This window comes from Neopelma chrysocephalum, unplaced genomic scaffold (assembly GCF_003984885.1).
Source record: "Neopelma chrysocephalum unplaced genomic scaffold, ASM398488v2 Primary Assembly neopelma1_70, whole genome shotgun sequence".
In the NCBI taxonomy this organism is placed as follows: Eukaryota; Metazoa; Chordata; class Aves; order Passeriformes; family Pipridae; genus Neopelma; species Neopelma chrysocephalum.
The window spans coordinates 8,518,208-8,536,064 of record NW_020897730.1 but is presented as its reverse complement, the minus strand read 5'-3'; the positions used below and the strand labels follow the sequence as shown (position 1 = coordinate 8,536,064).

Sequence of the window (17,857 nt, the reverse complement as noted above, 5' to 3'; positions counted from 1 at the left end):
AATACATCCCTTTGACCAGCAAGTAGTTGTGAATCAGCTCCCTCATCTCATGACCTCACCATAGGAGCTAAGGCTGGAGCTGAATCCACAGCAGGACTGAAGGGGGAAGGTCACTCTCCATCATTATTTTGCGTGGTCTGATATTTGTCTGAGTGCCCCATGTGTGGCTGAACTCTCCAAAACGGCAGAAGACAAAGCCAACAAAAATGAGGGAAAATTAATTTAAAAAAAAAAAAGAAAAAAATCGTAAAGGTTCTTAAGACAAACCAGTACATGGCACTCCCAACTGTGAGCCAGAGCCAGCCCAAGGGAGGAGGAGAGGAAAAGGCTGGGGCAGGCAGGAGGGAAGGGCACATCACCTCCTCCTCCAGGTAGAGGGAAGCTGCCAACCTCTATCCTGAAATCATATCATGTGTCGATTACACTCCACAGTGTTAATAATACATAGGAGAATGGCTTAAACAAATACAGTTAAATAAACTAATGAGTCTACAACAGCAAAATATCTAGATTCACAACAAACAGCTGGGTCTACTCTGTGTGTGGATTTTTAATTGACAATTTATCAGTCTATTACTGACAAAACATGCTGCATCTTGCTAAAAAGAGGCATGTTGTTATTAAAAAATATAACACAGCAGGCTCATGTTTGTCTTGATAGAACTGATTTCCCTCAGAACCTGCTCTTTTGCTGTAGGCCTCTCGAATTAACAGGGATCATTAAACCAGTATTGAAAACAATAACATAAATCAGTTTTCATCACATCTTATTGTAACAAGTGGCTGTTAGTTCAGTCAGAATTCACCACTGTGAAGTCTGGTTGGGATGATAAAACCAGAAACAGATCAAGAAATTATGCATTTTTAAAAGCACTGTCTCACAGTCAGGCATGCCCAGCATCCAGAAGGAAGACTGACAGCCATTCCTTTGATCCAAGAACCATTTTTTATGCAAGCTATCATGCTCCTTGGGAAAAAAATATTCGAGTACTTCAAAGCCAGATGCAGACACCATATCAGTATTTAGCCAGATGTAAGTTCCTGACTGTACTTTCTGTAAGCACCATTTGTGTGCAGAGCAGCCCTGCCCTGGTGCATGTGCAGCAGTTGGCATGGCAGGACAGCAGCCAGGTGCCACTGTGAGGCATCTGGAATATCGCTGCCAGCTCATCCCTGCGAATTCCTGGCTGCAGCATATCTTCCTGAAAGGCCTCACCACTTCTAATTGTACAAGTATTGCTGACCCAAGGCAACATCCATCATTTCCTTCAGTGTATTATTTAAATTGAGTGCTCACATTCCTCATTAACACATTCTTCCACATTTTTCATGTGCTGTTTTCGACTACATTTTTCAGTATTCTCATTCTGGATATGTGGTTTCCCACTAGATTAAACAATTTTCAAGAGCTTCAGCATTGTACCAAAACAATTCTTTCATTTTCTTTTTGATATGCTACACAAATTGAAGCATGACAGCCTCTCATCCAAAATAGATGTCTAAATAGCAGAGTTTATTAATACCTCACCTGCAAAACTTTCCTATCCCAGAGGAAATGAGATCGATAAAGAGCAAAAGCCACACCTCAGTGTATTTCAGGGCTCTAGCACGAACTATTCAGTATAACCATGGCTTTACTTGCATAAGCATGCCATTAACAGAATGGCTATGGCTGTAACTGGTAATTACTGCCACTACCAGCTGGCAGCATTTAGGAGTATAGTCCCGCTCTAAGGCATTTTTGCTATCCTGTAAATACTTCCACACACCTTTTCTTTCAACATAACTTTAAAACATGGATAGGAAGACTAACTACATCAACTGTCTCTGATGTAAGAAGTAAAACTATTGACATACTAAATACCTAAAGCAATCAATGATCTGTTTGGATCTGCCATGATATTTTGTAAGTAATACAATTAATACATAAAAGTTTTCCTGCAAGAGAGGTACGCTCATCTCATACCTGGCATGTCCCACCCACCACTGAATATTAGAAGCTTTCTTAAAATTCACTATCAACTTGTTCAAGTCTACAGCACACAAAAGCTTTAAAATTATTCAGAAGCAGTTTCACAACTCTGCATCACAGAATTATTTGTGGTGTGACCCATTTAAAGATTAAAATGGGGAAAAAAAATCCCCTCTCTGAGAATGGTAGCTCAGTTCAGGGAAAAATTAAAATCATGAAGGAAAAAAAATCCCTCCTGTAACACAGATGAACAATAAAGTGAACCAAAAAAATTAATTCAATGGATTCAGGAGCAAAAAAGAAAATTGGAAAATAAATTTCTACAAAAAAATGAAATTCATAATGTGACTTAGCTTCTTACTTTCTGAAAATTGCAAAGTAATTAAGTCCCTGGCAGTTCACAGCCCTGCTTGTTTCTTTAGCACCAAATGCCAGCTGATTCCTTTCATTAAGCAGGCCTCTCTCTTGCCATTCAATTAATTTACTGATCCTTTTGCCTCTTCAAGAGCCTCTTTCTCCTGCAGACACCAGTAGGATGCCTGACAAAGAGAAGGGCAGCTCCTGCCATGACGCTCTACCACCTCACTGCAGCCTCCTAAAACTGCCTTGTACTTTGTGACTTGCACATTATTGCATTCATTGCAGTTTAACACACAGAAAAATTAGGTAGAAACTGGTTTCAAATAATGTTGCTGTTTTCAAGGGGCTTCAGAGATCCAGCATAAGCAGAAAAGCTTGTCTATACTAATGCTTAGTATCTGAAATCTCAGCTCTGTCTCCATGTTCAAGGAAATCTTATGACTCAGCTTCTTTCCCTGGTGTACTGTTTAGAGTTACCCCACCCATTCATTTCCCCACAAACCTTACTGCTATACTGCAGTATGGTATACAGACAAGCATGTAAATGCCTCACCCATTCCTTGGTAAATATATTTTAAAAATAATAATAAATCTAAGTTTCACCACAAAAAGTAACTACTATCTTTAACACACTGCACAAAAAAAAAAGAAAAAAAAAGAAGAACTTACTTGAAGCTTCAAGAAAAGTTGTCAGACAATATGTCCACTTTTAGCCAGGTAGAAGCTGAAATAATTTTCTCATAACCTGGTATTACAGTCAATCCCTCTTGGCTCAGATGCCTGTACTGCATCATCACAAACCCCAGAATATTTGCTACATGACAAAAAACACTGCAATTATGTACGTGCCATTCCACGCACCCTTGGAAGCAAAAATTCAAAGCAAGAGTCTCCTTTGTAACTATTTCTATTCCTTGGTATATATTATTTACATTATTTTCCAGAGGTTCTTTTTGCATCAGATTTCTGATGTACATCTAAGGGTGAATTTTGAGAGCGAAGAAGTGGCAAAAGGGGAGGCAGAAGGACAAAGCAGTTTAATCTCTGACCTATTTCGCATCGTGGTCTGGAGTTCACACATTCCAACAACTAAACATGTCTGCAGGAGCATCAGAAACCGCACAGGTGAAGGACAGAAAACCCCACCAGCACCACAACATCGGCATTTGGCCTTAACCAGACAGCCAGGGGCATGATCAGAGGGAAAACAGATCACTTCAAACCCGAGTCAGTGACGTAAGCAAGGAGGATGAGAATCCCAAGTACCAGCACAAGACAGAAAGGGAAATGCACACGTGCTTTTGGGGCGTCTTGTTTTGAAGAGAAGTTGAGAACAATTAAACTGCGAGAATGGTCCTGGGATTGCTCCAGACCAATCCCCTAAGGTGCAATTTTCTTTAGAGAATACTCTCTCAAACAAGAAACTACACTCACTAAAACCACTCTCTAGTAGCACAAGCAACAAAGCTAGGGAAAAAAAAAGGAAATGGATAAAGTGTTTACCCAAATATCGTTTCAGTAAGAATCATGTCACAGTATTACTTTTAAAACTGACTTTTAAGAAAAACAGCAATATTTTTCCCATAGTTCCTTTACTTTCTTTGGAGACCATATTCTATGGCCTGCTAGAAACTTCTCATGCTCAACATAAGTTTATCTAAGTTCAGCACAACATAACTCTTCATCTACTCTACCTGAAGATCACAGATCTCTAATAAAGATAACATACAAAAGAATAAGATCACTTAAGGAAGGACAACATTAAAGCATTAAGATAATGGGCTATAAAACAGTGATCTCAACATAGCTCAGGAACCTCCAAAACACACTGACTTAAGAACTGAGAAGACATATCAAAGAGTATCCCTCTTCCCTACTGATTACTACTGGTCCCTGCCGCAGGCAGCACAGAACAAACTACATTCGCCTCTGCTTTGACAGACCCACCTTGGAAGGCTTCCCTTGTAAAATAATCAGTTTGGGAGTTCAGAATTAAATAAACTTTATGTTATACTACTGTACAATTCACCTCAGTCCCAAAAGCTTTACAAACTAGCTGAGATGACATGCAGTCAAGCACAGCTTAATGTCTCTGGGTTCACTTTTGTGCATTAGCTTGACAGAACTAGGGCTGAAACCCAAAACCAGCAGGGACAGCAAGCTGCACTGCAAAAAATTGGTCAGACTCCTGAAAGGTGACTCTGAGACCACAGAAGACTTCTCCATTCTGACACTATTCCCTCTACTGAGGAATCTCAGTGGTGTGACACAAAGATTAAAATGTAAATTATTCTGAGATCAACTGTCATGATTCCAAGCTGATTCAAGCTACATGAATCCGAGGGAACTTGGCCCATGATTCAATGATTACATACCTCCTCTGCAAAAGGGAGTTCCTGACAAATAACCTATGGGAGTTACACACTGAGTCACAGAGAGAGCAGGAGAGGGCAATCAATAAACGACTCAGAATCATGACCCCATCATTACTGTGAATCTTTTCCCTCTTCATTCAGTAAAGAGTTGTTCAGGGTTTTTTTCCCCTAAATTCCCTCTTACCTAGTACTGGGAGCTGAAGTACAGGCAATATCTGAGCTGATCCATACTCCCTGGCATTTAAAACACAGTTTTGATGACAGTACAAAGGGTTCACTGACACAGCTCTGTTGACAAATCCTACCAGTGCAGATACAGCTTAGATTAATAAAAAACACCATGACAAGTGCAACTGTGCTAGGGCTTTACTGGTTAAGTACCTTCATAAAGAGCACTCTCTCCTTCACACTGCCAACCCAAATCAGTCCCATCACCAATCAAGCGTCCAATTTTCCCAAGCTAGCTGTGTGGAGGTATCTTTTGGTATGGAACTTTCAGCCAGCTCATCCTCACACCAAAATCCCTGCTCCCTCTTGAGTATGCTGTATCAAGGACAATGTGGCAGATGGGAAAACGTCACAAAGATCAGCAAAATCACAGGCTAGCCAGGAAAGACTTCTCTTTCCTCCCAATTACTGAAAATCAAGAATTAGTTTCATGGGCATCACTTGAAGGAGAAAGACAAAAATCAACACATTACAGGCTAGCACACACCTGCGACATTCAGATGTACATCTCATGGTTACCAAGACACCAGTGCCTTTGTAAGAGATAAACTCAGGAGAAGCAGCTGGCTGAAACCAGCCTGAATAAAACTGTCAGGGGGTCAGGAAACAGAAAATACCTGGATAATTTACTATGCACCACAATGAGTGGCACTCCCCAGGGGGTCACTATTGGACCAGCACTGTTCAACACGTTTCTCAATGGCATTGATCCCACCTTCACCAAGCTCGCTGATGACATCAAGCTGTGGGGTCTTGGCCAACATGTTGGAGGGAAGGGATGCCATCCAGAGGGGTCTGGAAAAGCCTGAGAGGCGGGCCCATGTGAACCTCATGAGATTCAACAGGGTCAACTGCAAGGTCCTGCACATGGGGTGGGGCAATCCTGAGCACAAACAGAGTCTGGGCAGAGAATGGATTGAGAGCATCCCTGCAGGAAAGGACTTGGGGGACTCTGATGAGATGTGCGCTGTAGCCCAGAAAGCCAGCTGTGTCCTGGGCTGCATCTAAAGCCGTGTGGGCAGCAGGCGAGGGACAGGATTCAGCGCCTCTGCTCTGCTCTCATGAGACCCACCTGCAGTGCTACCTCCAGCTGTGGGGCTCCTAGAATAAGAAGGAAGTGGATCTGCTGGAGCAAGTTCAGAGGAGGCTACAAAATGATCAGAGGGCTGGAGCACCCCTGCCATGGAAACAAGCTGAGAGTTGAGGTGGTTCATTCTGGGGAAAAGAAGGCTCTGGGGAGACCTTAAAGCACCTTCCAGTGGCTAAAGGGGCTACAAGAGAGATGGAGAAGGGGTTTTGACAAGGACATGTAGTGACAAGACATAGTGAAATGGCTTCACACTGAAAGCGGGCAGGGATATTAGGAATAAATCAGATATTAGGAATAAATTCTTTCCTGTGAGGGTGGTGAGTCACTAGAATAAGCTGCCCAAAGCTGTGGATGCCCCATCCCTGAAAGTGTTCAAGGCCAGGCTGGATGGGGCTTTGAGCAACCTAGTCTAGTGGTTGCTAGACCACTAGACTGCTCATGGCAGGGGGGCTGGTACTGGATGGTCTTTAAGGTCCCTTCCAACCCAAACCATTCAATGATTCTGTGATAATATTATCTCCCTTTTCAACTAAATGAGAAAACATTACTGAATTGATGATTAAATTTTGTGCCACGATAATAAACAAGCAAACAAAACCAAACCTTAAAGGACAATTCACTCCATTCTCCCAAGGAAAGAACCAGCCATGGCAGTACAGAAATTTCACGTAAATAATTTCAAGATCACAAGACACCTAAAGCGGCTGTAAAAAAAAGGGTCCTTTACACAGTTCCCTTAAATCACCTCTGTTTCTCCTGCCAGTTTACATGTTTGGTCTAAATCTTCAAAGTCACTAATGCATTCAATTTCTGATACATAAACCAAAGCACACCTCGACTGCCAAGCCAAGTTCCTCTGGGGTAAGGCAGATCACAGAGCACAGAAGGATATATTTAAGGGCAGCCGTGATGCATCCCAGAGTTAGGAGAGCTCTCTGTGGCACAAACTTTCAGGAAAGAGAAGGTAACATTTAACACCATGCCATTGTATTTTCCTTTTGTATGTTTTGAGGCAGATGGAGGGGAGTTTCGGCACAGCTGTGAACTTGATGCTATGAAATGCTCTGAAGCACAGAATCAAAAAGGGGGAATGATCCAGACTGTGCCCCAAACATGCTTGAGCTCTTGTCATGCCGATCTAATTAAGAGTCCTTCTGATGACTCACAAGACACTTGACCAAAGATGTATGATACAGCAGGATCCTTCAGCATACACACTCTGAAAAGCCAGATATTCCTGAAAAACCCACGTTGGAGTCCTTTTCCCTCCTGACACCACCTGAGAGTTCCAGTTACTCAAAGTTATTGTACATTAAATGAAAACAGAATATAAACAATGTGTCAGATGTCTGTGGTGATCTATCAGATATACATACATGCTACTTTTCATCCCTCTCTTTTTGGGGACACTCAAGTTATCTTTCCAGGTAGACCCCATCATGCTGACCAAACTTCTTCTGCTTCTATCAGAGTAACAAACACAAGAAAATAACAACCTTGGGACAGGCAGGTTGAAAGCTGTCATAATAAGTTTAATATTTTAATTTATTCCAGCCAAAACTCAGAAGAAAATACCTTACAGTTCCTGCTTGCTAGTCCAACACAAATTGACCAAAAGTTTCAAAAAGTATTTTTGCATTTTAAAAGAAAAGGAGGCTGGAGGCAATACCACAGCAGAAAGATACCTGTCCAAAAGGAAGACATTCCAACCTATTTCACTTGGAAGCAGCCACCAAGAGCTATTGCAGATATGAGTCTCCAAGACAGAAGAGCCGGGAGGGTTCACAAAATGTAACTAAAGCTAGCACTGTTGATACTTTTGATACAGTAGTCAGCACCTCTCCCAAAACACAAATACAGGTCCACAAACTAAAAACTGCTTGAGAGCTGCCTGTCTGCAGACAACAAGTGAAAAATGAGCCTTGGAACAAGAAGTGACTAATATTAACTCAACTAAAATGGTGGGAAAACTGAAGCATCTCTGAGGGACAGTTCCCTTATCTAATCTACTAAGAAGAGTTGGACTGGAAAAGGGAACAATCAAATTGTTTTGAAATACTAAAATAAGAGCTCCCAACTTTCCTTTAATGCAATTACTGTGCAAAACTACCACGAGAAACTTGAACACTACAGAAGTTACCATCTCTACAAGGTTACCCAAAGAATGATCACACATTATCTCTGCAATGACTGAAGGACAGCAGAACTTCCAAAGGGCTGACATCAAGCTTGCATTTTAGCTGATACCTATACTCCTCACACTGTGTATTTTTATTTATTTCAGCTACATCAGTATCCTGTCAACCCTCTATTCCTTAGAGCTATGTGGAAAACCAAAACAAAAACCCCACAACCTTCAAAATTATTAACTGGTGAACCAGCTTAACATAATGTTATTTAATTAGGGATTATAAAAATTATTCATATAGGAGTTTACAACAATATAATGTCATCACTTTCTATATCACCAATAGGCTTCAATCAAACAAGAGCTCTTAAACAATCAAGTAGTCTAGAAACCAAAATTCACATCATTGGTAAACTCCCAAGGTATACAAAACCTTTGCTTTTAAAGATCCTCTTTTCTATGCTAAAAGACTTGTTTTAATTACAAAAGTGAGCCAAAAGGAACCATAATTCTCAAAAAAAAATTCTATATTGGAGTTCCATTTTTAGCAACAAAGGTTGATAAAACTTATTAGGAAAATGCCAAATTTAAGAAGAAAGTAAGGTTATGCTTTCAAGACTGGTTTAAAACTGTAACCTAAGGTTTGACCGCAGTCAAATTTATAACCTTGGTTATAAATTCTTTAAGGTAACAACGGAATCATAGCATGGTTTGAGTTGGAAGGGACATTAAAGACCATCTAGCTCACAATCATTTTAAAATTAATTTGGTTACCTGATTTAGGGACTTGATCAAAGTCTGGATTTTCTGAGTTTTAGTATAAATCTGAGAAGCATGAATCCACAACACTGAAAGTTAGGGTACCATAAGGAATACAAATGATAAGGTGTAGAACCTTCTGTTGTACTTACACTTTTCAATCCTTGTTAGTAATGATGAAAGTTAAAAATAACCTATTTAGAGAGAAAAGCTTCTCTATTTCTGGCCAACAAGCGGTCTCCTTGTTCACTAAAGAGCTCAAGAACAGCTACTTCTGCAACACAGATTTGACATTTCTTCCTAGATTTGATACTGTTAAGTCTGCAATCTGCCAGTGCCAAAGGGAGAGCAGAACCACCCTTCACACTGCACTCCAGCAATGCTGGGACCTTATCCAGTGCAATTCCCAAAGGAAGAGACGAGCCTTTCATGGTCAGTCTCAAAGCAAAAAACCTAATCCACCTTTGTTGGATGAAAACTATAAATCCAGGTCTATATGACTGTTAATACTTTGTATTTATACATATGCACACACATATATATAAGTTCCCAAACAAGAATGAAAGCTTATTAAACAAAGTTTATTTCTCTTTCAGATAGAAAAAAAATGTATATACAGGTAGAAAGGAATAACTACAATCACAAATTAGAAAGTTGGGGAGATAAAGGCTTTTTGGTTTTTCCAGGTTAAAGGAACGAAAAAAATTGAAGTGCAGCTCTCTAATAGAATTTAAAATGTCGACACATTCGTAAGTTTGTCATCATGCACAAATGCCCTGAAATTTTTGTGACTTTTTGTGGAAAATATTCCATAATCTTGTAGAGGCTCTTTTGGATCTAATGATGTTAATCTCTTCACCATAACACATGAGTTAAGGGTAACACCAGTCAGACAGCACATCCATGCCAAGGCTCTGCCCCAAATGCTCTGTGTATGGATGCTGTTCCTAACAGAACTGTTTACTCCAGCTCCACCCTATTACAGAGTCAGTAGAGTTTGGATATTGCTCAATGGCAATTACAGACGTAAAATGGAACTATGTTAGTCAATGCTGATGAGTCAATATACTACTTTTCTTAGAGATTACAAATCTAAATGATGTCCTCCACAACAGCACTTGTTTGGAAAACAGAATATTTTCAAGGATCTGCCTTTGTTATCAATAATTATCCATGAAATCCATGAAAAAAGACTATTTGACCTGGTCACTGAAGCTTGTGTTTGCTTTCCATCATATTTTAAGACAACCTGAATTTCTCATGTTGAAGTAGCAAAGTCCTCCAGTCCAACACCCAACACTTACAAGTCTTAAGGTTTTCCAGTTATCTTGATTATTTTAGTTTCCTCAGTTGTACTTTTTTTTAAGAGAACCCTTCATTCATTCCACTAACACGCTATACCAGACTACAAAAAAGGCAATATTTCCATAGAACTTTTCCTTTTATGAAGCTGGAAAGCATACAGCAAGGCAGAGGACAGCAAATCCAGGTCCCTCAGACAAGACTACCAAGTACTGCCGCAGACAGCTGAATTCTACCCCAAATCTTCCTTTCTCCTTAGGCAACACATAACCCAAGTGCCCAACGTGGTCACTGCCAAAGTGTCTGTCCTCTTCTGAGAGCTCAAAATGAGATTCCAGGACTTACAACAAATACCACAGCCCTAGTTCAGGTGCCTGAACGCCAACCACCACTGTGGATGCTTTAGAACAGCACAGCTAGTCTCCAACTGCCCTTCCAGAAAATCACAAACCTCCTACCTGTCTAGGGCAGGTGCCTTGGAGCAATAAAATAGAACTAGGTATCTACGTTTAGGCAATTGAATGTCATATCAAATGGGTGTCACTGGGAAAAAAAGTTTAGGAAGTTAATTTCCCAAGTGCTCCATGAGACAACATACACAACATCACACACACAAACACAGGAGAAAACTCTGTGCTTAAGCATCGTGCCCTCAAAAAAAGGGGGAAGAAGCACCATGATGCTGAGGAACACTGTGAATATGTACTGTCACCAGTATCTGTGAAGCAAAGGAAAACCCACAAGGACCCCAAGCCTCCTGTCTTCACAGAACTGAGTTTTATGCAGTAAAGCAAAAGACCAAATACTACACTGCAACTAAACCACATGCGAAGGATGCCCCTGCACTTGTGCAGCGATGGAATGGAGGTTCCTGCTGGAAAAGCCTGAAAACAATCACATAAACTTTTTGTTCCAAATCAGTAAGAGCAAAGCAAGGTTCTGAGTATTTGCTAACTTTTGAGATATTAACTTTGCTTTCTCAACTTTTTCTAATATTGTACTATGTACAAAGTCTTTACCAGGAACTGTGCCTTGAGTGTCCCCCCTCCAAGGTATTGCTTTAAATTTTCCTGAGAAGTTTCTCCATCACTACCAATCTCCAGTCAGAAGAAACTTAGGACTTGAATAGCAGGTGTGACAGGTTACACATAAACTGTGTGGGAGAGACTTCTCAGTGTGTTACACTCAGCGCATGTCTCCATCACTAAGGTCTCATTTAGCTTGATTAAAACCTCCTCTATTTTCTTTTCTAAAACTATACTTCTCTGTGACTTTGCTTTTGCTTTTTCTTTGTCTATACATGATCTTCAATAAAGTCAAAATGTTACACTGTGGTTACTTTTATAAACCATTACAATACATCAAGGAAAAAAAAGTCTTTTGACATCTATTAAAAGGAGCATAATCTGCCAAAGCAGTAACTTCACGCGTAACAGTCAAAAGTAAAACATAACAACACAAATAACTTCTGCCTCATTTCTACAACTGTAGCAAAAGCTCCCAAAAGTGCTTACCCAGAGGAAGAGCTCAGAGCCTCCACTGCAGCAGGATGCTCTGAATGTGTGCTATCAGCACACACATCTACCACACCATACAAGATGTCACTGATAATTCAGTGTCTACAGACCCATTTTTAACCAAGCTCCTCAGCAGATGAGCTGGGAATGGGAAGCTGGTGTGGCTCTGAATGAGTATTTGGGAAAAAACGTATTCATCCATGGTAGGCTTCCCAGGTGAGCAAAGAGAAAAACGACAGAGAAAGCTGCACAGTGGGATTCTGCCTGGCAAAATCTGATGTGGCACTGGACAAAAGAACTGGCTGGGGACATGGAGGGGCCTTCCACAACTGTCTGTAAAACTGGCTTTCTTCCTATTGCTCTGCACTACCATGCTTTACTTAAAAGTCAGTAAATAAAACAATAAAAACTTTTCAGAAAGATATTTCTTCAGATGTCAGCTATTTGTCTGGGCAGCTTTAGCAGCCAGAAAAAGACCATGCATGCCACATTTCTGGGAACACTTCTCCATCTTTTTCATTTTATGTTTTAACACAGATAACTTCAAAGGAGATAAGGCATTTCACACACACAAGTAACTGAACATAAGTACTGCTCTCACAGTCACACACATTCAAGTCCCTGAAAAGATGACAAATTAATTCTATTTAATTTATAGCAAAGCTCTATCTTAGCTATTTTTAAGTGTCACTTTTCAAATCTTATAGGGTTTGCAGTTAAACTTACAGTTACATTCTCTTAGCAAGAAAAACGAATTTGTTACCAATAAATACTGACTGAAAAAAAGACTCAACAGGGCAAGGATCAAAAGCATAGAGCAGTTTTTCCCTGATGCAACCATTTCCCACACTTGCCAGTATACCTGAACTTTTTAAAACAACCCCAAGTAGTAACTAATAAATAACTTCATCCAAAGATGTTTGTGAACTTGGAAAAACATGTTACAATAATACTGCAGTTCTCTACTAATTATAACTTGCCAATTTTTGAACTGTCTTGCTATATTTAACTTTTTGGTGATGAATTCCCTGAGTGTTTGAAGAGGAGGATTACAGAGCAAACAGATCTTAAGAAAGTAACTCGGAATTTAATTACAAGTAGCAGATTTTCAATAAACAGAAAGATAGCTACAACATGTAGCAATATCCCCCAGAATTTTGTGCCCTTCTGGATAGGCTTAAAATTTGCTCCCTTTCAGCAAATTTGAAGTAGGCAGTGAGAAACTTTTTGCAGTGTCTTTTGATTATATGAAGCATCAGCTGGAATACTCAAAACAAGGAAGTTACAAAGCAAATTGCAGTTGTTTATTTAAACCTAAGCAATTTACTTCCTAAATTAACACTGTCTGAAGAAAAGAAGCCATGAAGGCTCTTGAGGAATGACCACAGTTATTCCTGTAAACACACAGTATTTTGGCTGCTTCCAGTTTGGATCAATCCTGAATCCAATCCTTTATAAGGAGTATTTAAATAGGGACAAATGAATATGTCATTTTATCACAAGGTGCAATAAGGAAAGCACGTAAATCTGCTCAGGCTAAAGAAAGACCCAACTCACATGACACCAGCATAAGCCTTAGGTACCCCCGGTCGTGTATTTAACAGCCCAGCTCAAGTCCGTTAAAATAATTCAAGACAGCCTCATCTTCTAATTTAACCTGTGTGTTTGCACTTGGGGGATGGGGAGGGATCTCAGCATAAACTTTCACCTTCTAACTGCAGATATTCATCTTCCTTCTGGCTCACACCTCTGCACCTCGTGGTGCCAGAAGGATGGTACTGAGAGGGAGCAAAGAGAGGGCCTAGATGGAAGGGAAGGGGAGCTGAACTTGCACACAATCCAGACTAATTAACTCCCCCAATTAGACAACAAACTGGGGAAGTATCATTTTCTGAGAACAAACAGCAAAAGGAATTTTATATCTTGCTTCAGGTTTGTCTACAGCCATAGTGTAGAACATCGTGACTTAGGATCACTGAACAACTAAACAGGTTTTTGTCCAATGTCATTAATATCCAGCTTCAACCTGCAGCTAAGAAGTCATATGTAGCCCATTGTTTCCTTATCAAAAATTGCTAAATTTACCAGATTTCAAGTGTACAGTGTAGAAATTACAATATTGAAATTCAACTCATATTTCTGCTTTGCACATTATTCACATAAATAGCTGCAGGCTGTTGTGGAACTATTAATTTTGAAGGAGCAGATGAGTCAAATCTTATTTTTGATAGGTAGCTGCAAGATGCCTCCAATTAGACCACGATAATCATACTTTAATAGCTGTTCTTGTAATTAAACCATATTACAAAGTGTCACAAGTACAGAAAAGCAGGGCCAGAAGGGAATTCAAAAGGTCACCAGGATCCTTCCTGCCCTCTGCTTCAAACCACCATCAGCTATTAGAGTTCTGAAACTCGACCAAAAGAAAAAAAGAAATCATTATTTTAGCAAGTGTCAAGAGCCTCTAAGCATGTACAGAGATTATGAGCTTTCAGAAATATCTTACACAAAAATTAAGGCTGCAAACAACTCATTATAAAAATCTGCAAAAAGTCAATAAAGAACTGATTCAGAAGGGAGGACACTGGTCAGTAATGATAATATTCACCAAAATGCCCTAAAAAAACCCCTAGGAAGTGCAGCATGTACAGGACAACTGTCAGGTCTCAACTGCCATCCATTAATGAGAGGCCACAGAATGCAAAACAGATAACATTCCCTCCTGAGTAAATGTTTCCTAAAACCAATCAAGGAATTCCAAGAGGTGGAGTTTTAATATTATCAAACCTCTCTGGGAATATACATTTGTCTGCACTTGATAATACCCAAAGAGCATAATTATCTCTCAAAGACATACTGTCACAAAATATTGCTCAACTGGCACTTTTATTTAGTATCCTTTATTTGTATAAATACATATATCTTAAAAGGTATCAATCTGGGTTTTTAATTGCCCCCCTACAACCACTCATTAAACGCGCACAGAATGCAGCAAAGTTTCAGAACTCTGTGTCAGCATGAAGAAGTCAATTAACTTAAGAAAAAGAATCAATGCTACCAGCATTCAGAAACATTCAGCAGCATCTTAGTTCACACATACAAACTCACATTCCAAGACTTTATTCTGCTTGCTCTCAACACCACCAGACACAACCTCCTTCCGTACCAAGGTACATCTGTCTGGCCAAGGAAAGCCCCCAACAACAGGTACATCACACTACAACTTGTTAAATACCAATAAATTTAAGTCAAGTGCATACTAGCTGGCTAACCCAGTAGTTTCTCACACCACAAGAGAACCATGAAGCTGTGAAACACAATATTCTTACAACAGCAAGTCCATGTCAGATAGAATCCTACCAAGACACTGTACCATGTGCCATCATACCACTTACAGATCAGATTAGCTAAAAAATTTGCACAGGACAACTGAAAACTAAAAAAAAAATCCAGTTATTTCTGACCCCAGAACAGGTACCATGTTTATTCTACTTCACAGAATATTTCCTGGCATTTTTTTCTGTCGCCAGTTAAAGGCATGTGCCATATCAACAGGTATTAGGTAGTAGCTATTAACTAAAGGTACACAGTGTTTTAGATAGCAAAAATCTATTATTTAAAAGCTTTGATGCCAAGGCACAAGCTCAGGATGTTAAATTTCCTCTGACAGTCTATGATTGCATGAGCTCTCCGTGCTAAAAAGGAAGACACACTTCCTGATGAGAGCAAAACACAGGGCCTCGAACTAAGAGTTTCTGACAGGTAAGTTTAAAAAACCCACAAGCATAAAAAAACTTTTCAATATGTTGATGCTAATCAAATTTCTTTTCTGATCTACACTGAAACTGTTCTTCTACACATTGTTACTTGCCTCACTGAAACTGAAGAGCCTCGGTCATGTAATTTAATTTTTGACTCATCATGCAAATTAAATCACACCATTCCCATATTTTAAATAAATCGTGAGTACCTACGTGATCCCTCGCCAAAAATTAAAAAAAAAAAAATTAAAAAGCCACCAACACTGGGTACATCTTAATTTCAGTACCGGTAGCATTTCACAGGAAAAAAAGAGACAAAACTTTTTTTCTTCTATTTAACATGCTGTGTTAGCTTTGTATGGGGCAGTCTGAAGGAAAACAGGCTCCGAGCAGCCCCCACGCACAGCTCCTGCTACAGAGGCCCATCGGGGCTCCCAACGGGAACAACAATTGTAGGAAGAGGCCTCAGACCAGGACCCCGGGAGGCCGCGCCAGGCAGTGCGGGGTCCGCAGCCTGGGCCGGTCCGTGCGGCCACGGCCGTAACAAAGAGCCCCCGGCCCGGCCCTGCCGCTGTGCCGGGACCGGCGCTGCCCTGGGGGCGGCCCGGTCGCCGCGGCCACTCCAGGCTTCCCCCCGCGCCGCTTCCCGGTGATCCCTCCTGGCCCGGCGCTGGAAGAGCTGCGGGACCGCGGCACAGCCGCCTGGGAGGCGCAGCCCCGGCCATGCCCGTCCCCGCACGGTTACCCCGCACCCGCGGCACCCACCCCCGGCTCAGCCGCGCCCGGCCCGGCCGGTCCCTCCCGGCAACCAGCGGGGAGCGGGCCGGAGTGCGGCGGGCACCGTGCGGGCCGTGCTGCCCGCAGGACACGGCCAGGCCCCGCGTCGGACAATGCCCGCGGCCGCGGCCCCCTCAGCCCGACGGTACCTGCGCGTGCGGCGGGCAGGGCCCGCCCTGGCGGCTCTGGGCTCTGTGCTCCGGCTCTCGGTGCGGCAGAGGCGGCGCGCCCCGCTCGCCCGGCCCGTCCCCCCCACCCCGCGCCCCGCGCTCCGCGGCGTCGCTCCGGCCCTGCCCCCGCCCGCGCTTCCGCCCGCCGCGCCCCACACCGCCCCCTGCCGGCGCGGAGGACCCAGGGCGGCGCCTGCGCGGGGCGGCCGCGACATCGCCCCACCCACCCTTCGATTTCGTTATTTCCTCGTTTTACTGTTCCCTGTTCTGTTGGTTTTTGTCTTTATTAGAGTCGTAGAATCCTCGAGGTTGGAAGAAACCTTTAAGATCATCCAATGCAACCGTCCACCAGTGTAACCCCTAAACCACATCGCCCAGTGCCAGATCCAGACTCCTCGTACGAGGGACGGTGACGCCGCCACCTCCCTGGGAAACCTATTCCAATGCCTGACCAAACTAAGAGGGAAAAAAATTTTTGTACTATCTGATCCGAATCTCCTCCGTCTCGGCTTAAGGCCACTTCCTTTTGTGTTCTCCCTGCAGGCACGGCAGAAGGGACCAGCCCCACCGCACTGCAGCCTTCTCTCAGATGGTTGTAGTTAACGATGAAGTCCCCCCCGAGCCTCCTTTTCTCAAGACTAAACCAACCCAGCTCCCTGAGCTGTTCCTCATAAGACAAGTTTTCTAGAACTTTCACAAGCCCTGTTGCCCTCCTCTATTCTAGCTCCATTTTAAAGTGAGGGGCCCAAAACTGAATGTGAAACCCCAGGTGCAGCCTATTCTTTTATTCTTTATTAGTACTCGGTATTCTTTTTAATTAATTGTTGTTTAAATTTATTATTTGGTATTTATTGATTTATAATTTGTATTTATTATTCTTTTTCATCATTATTGCCCCCCAACCCCCTCTCTGGCCTGCCCTCCTGCAGACCCTCCTCACCCTCTGCACTGCCACAAAGCTCCTTTCCCATGTCGTGACCCTCAGGGCTCCTGTGTGGGGTTGGGACTTGGCATCGTGCCTTGGACATGGACTAAGCGTCATGATGCATCAGGTGCCGGTGCATCAGGTGCTGGTGAATTACAGTCTGGAGGTTTTCTGCAGTTCCCATTGCAGCACGGAAGGGCTCCGGGCTGTTTTTGTGTCCCTGTACATAATACTCATCTATTATTGTCACAGTGACAAATGCAGATTAGCCTGGATCGGGAAGAGCCCACACCTTTCCCAGCAGAGATCAAGCTGATATTGTCCATTAGTGTGGTATAACACACAATGTTTAAAGAAGAAAAATACATTTTTAATGAAATGTGTCACGAATGTCTTACAAGCCACGAGGCAAAACCTCGTCCCAGCAGGTCTGCTGCGGTACCGCCATGCAGCAGTGTGAGACCTGCTGGCCTGCTTTCCCCAAAACATCTGT

The 17,857-nt window shown here is 42.0% G+C and overlaps 1 protein-coding gene across 1 annotated transcript in view; it reads right to left on the bottom strand.

The window, feature by feature from the left end:
• Positions 1–16,521, bottom strand: part of CAB39 (calcium binding protein 39) — a 41,332-nt gene extending 24,811 nt beyond the window's left edge. The window contains exon 1 of the mRNA XM_027686100.1: positions 16,419–16,521. The gene's annotated coding sequence lies outside the window, so the exon portion shown is untranslated. The remainder of the gene's footprint in view (positions 1–16,418) is intronic.
• Between the last annotated feature and the right edge of the window lie 1,336 nt (positions 16,522–17,857).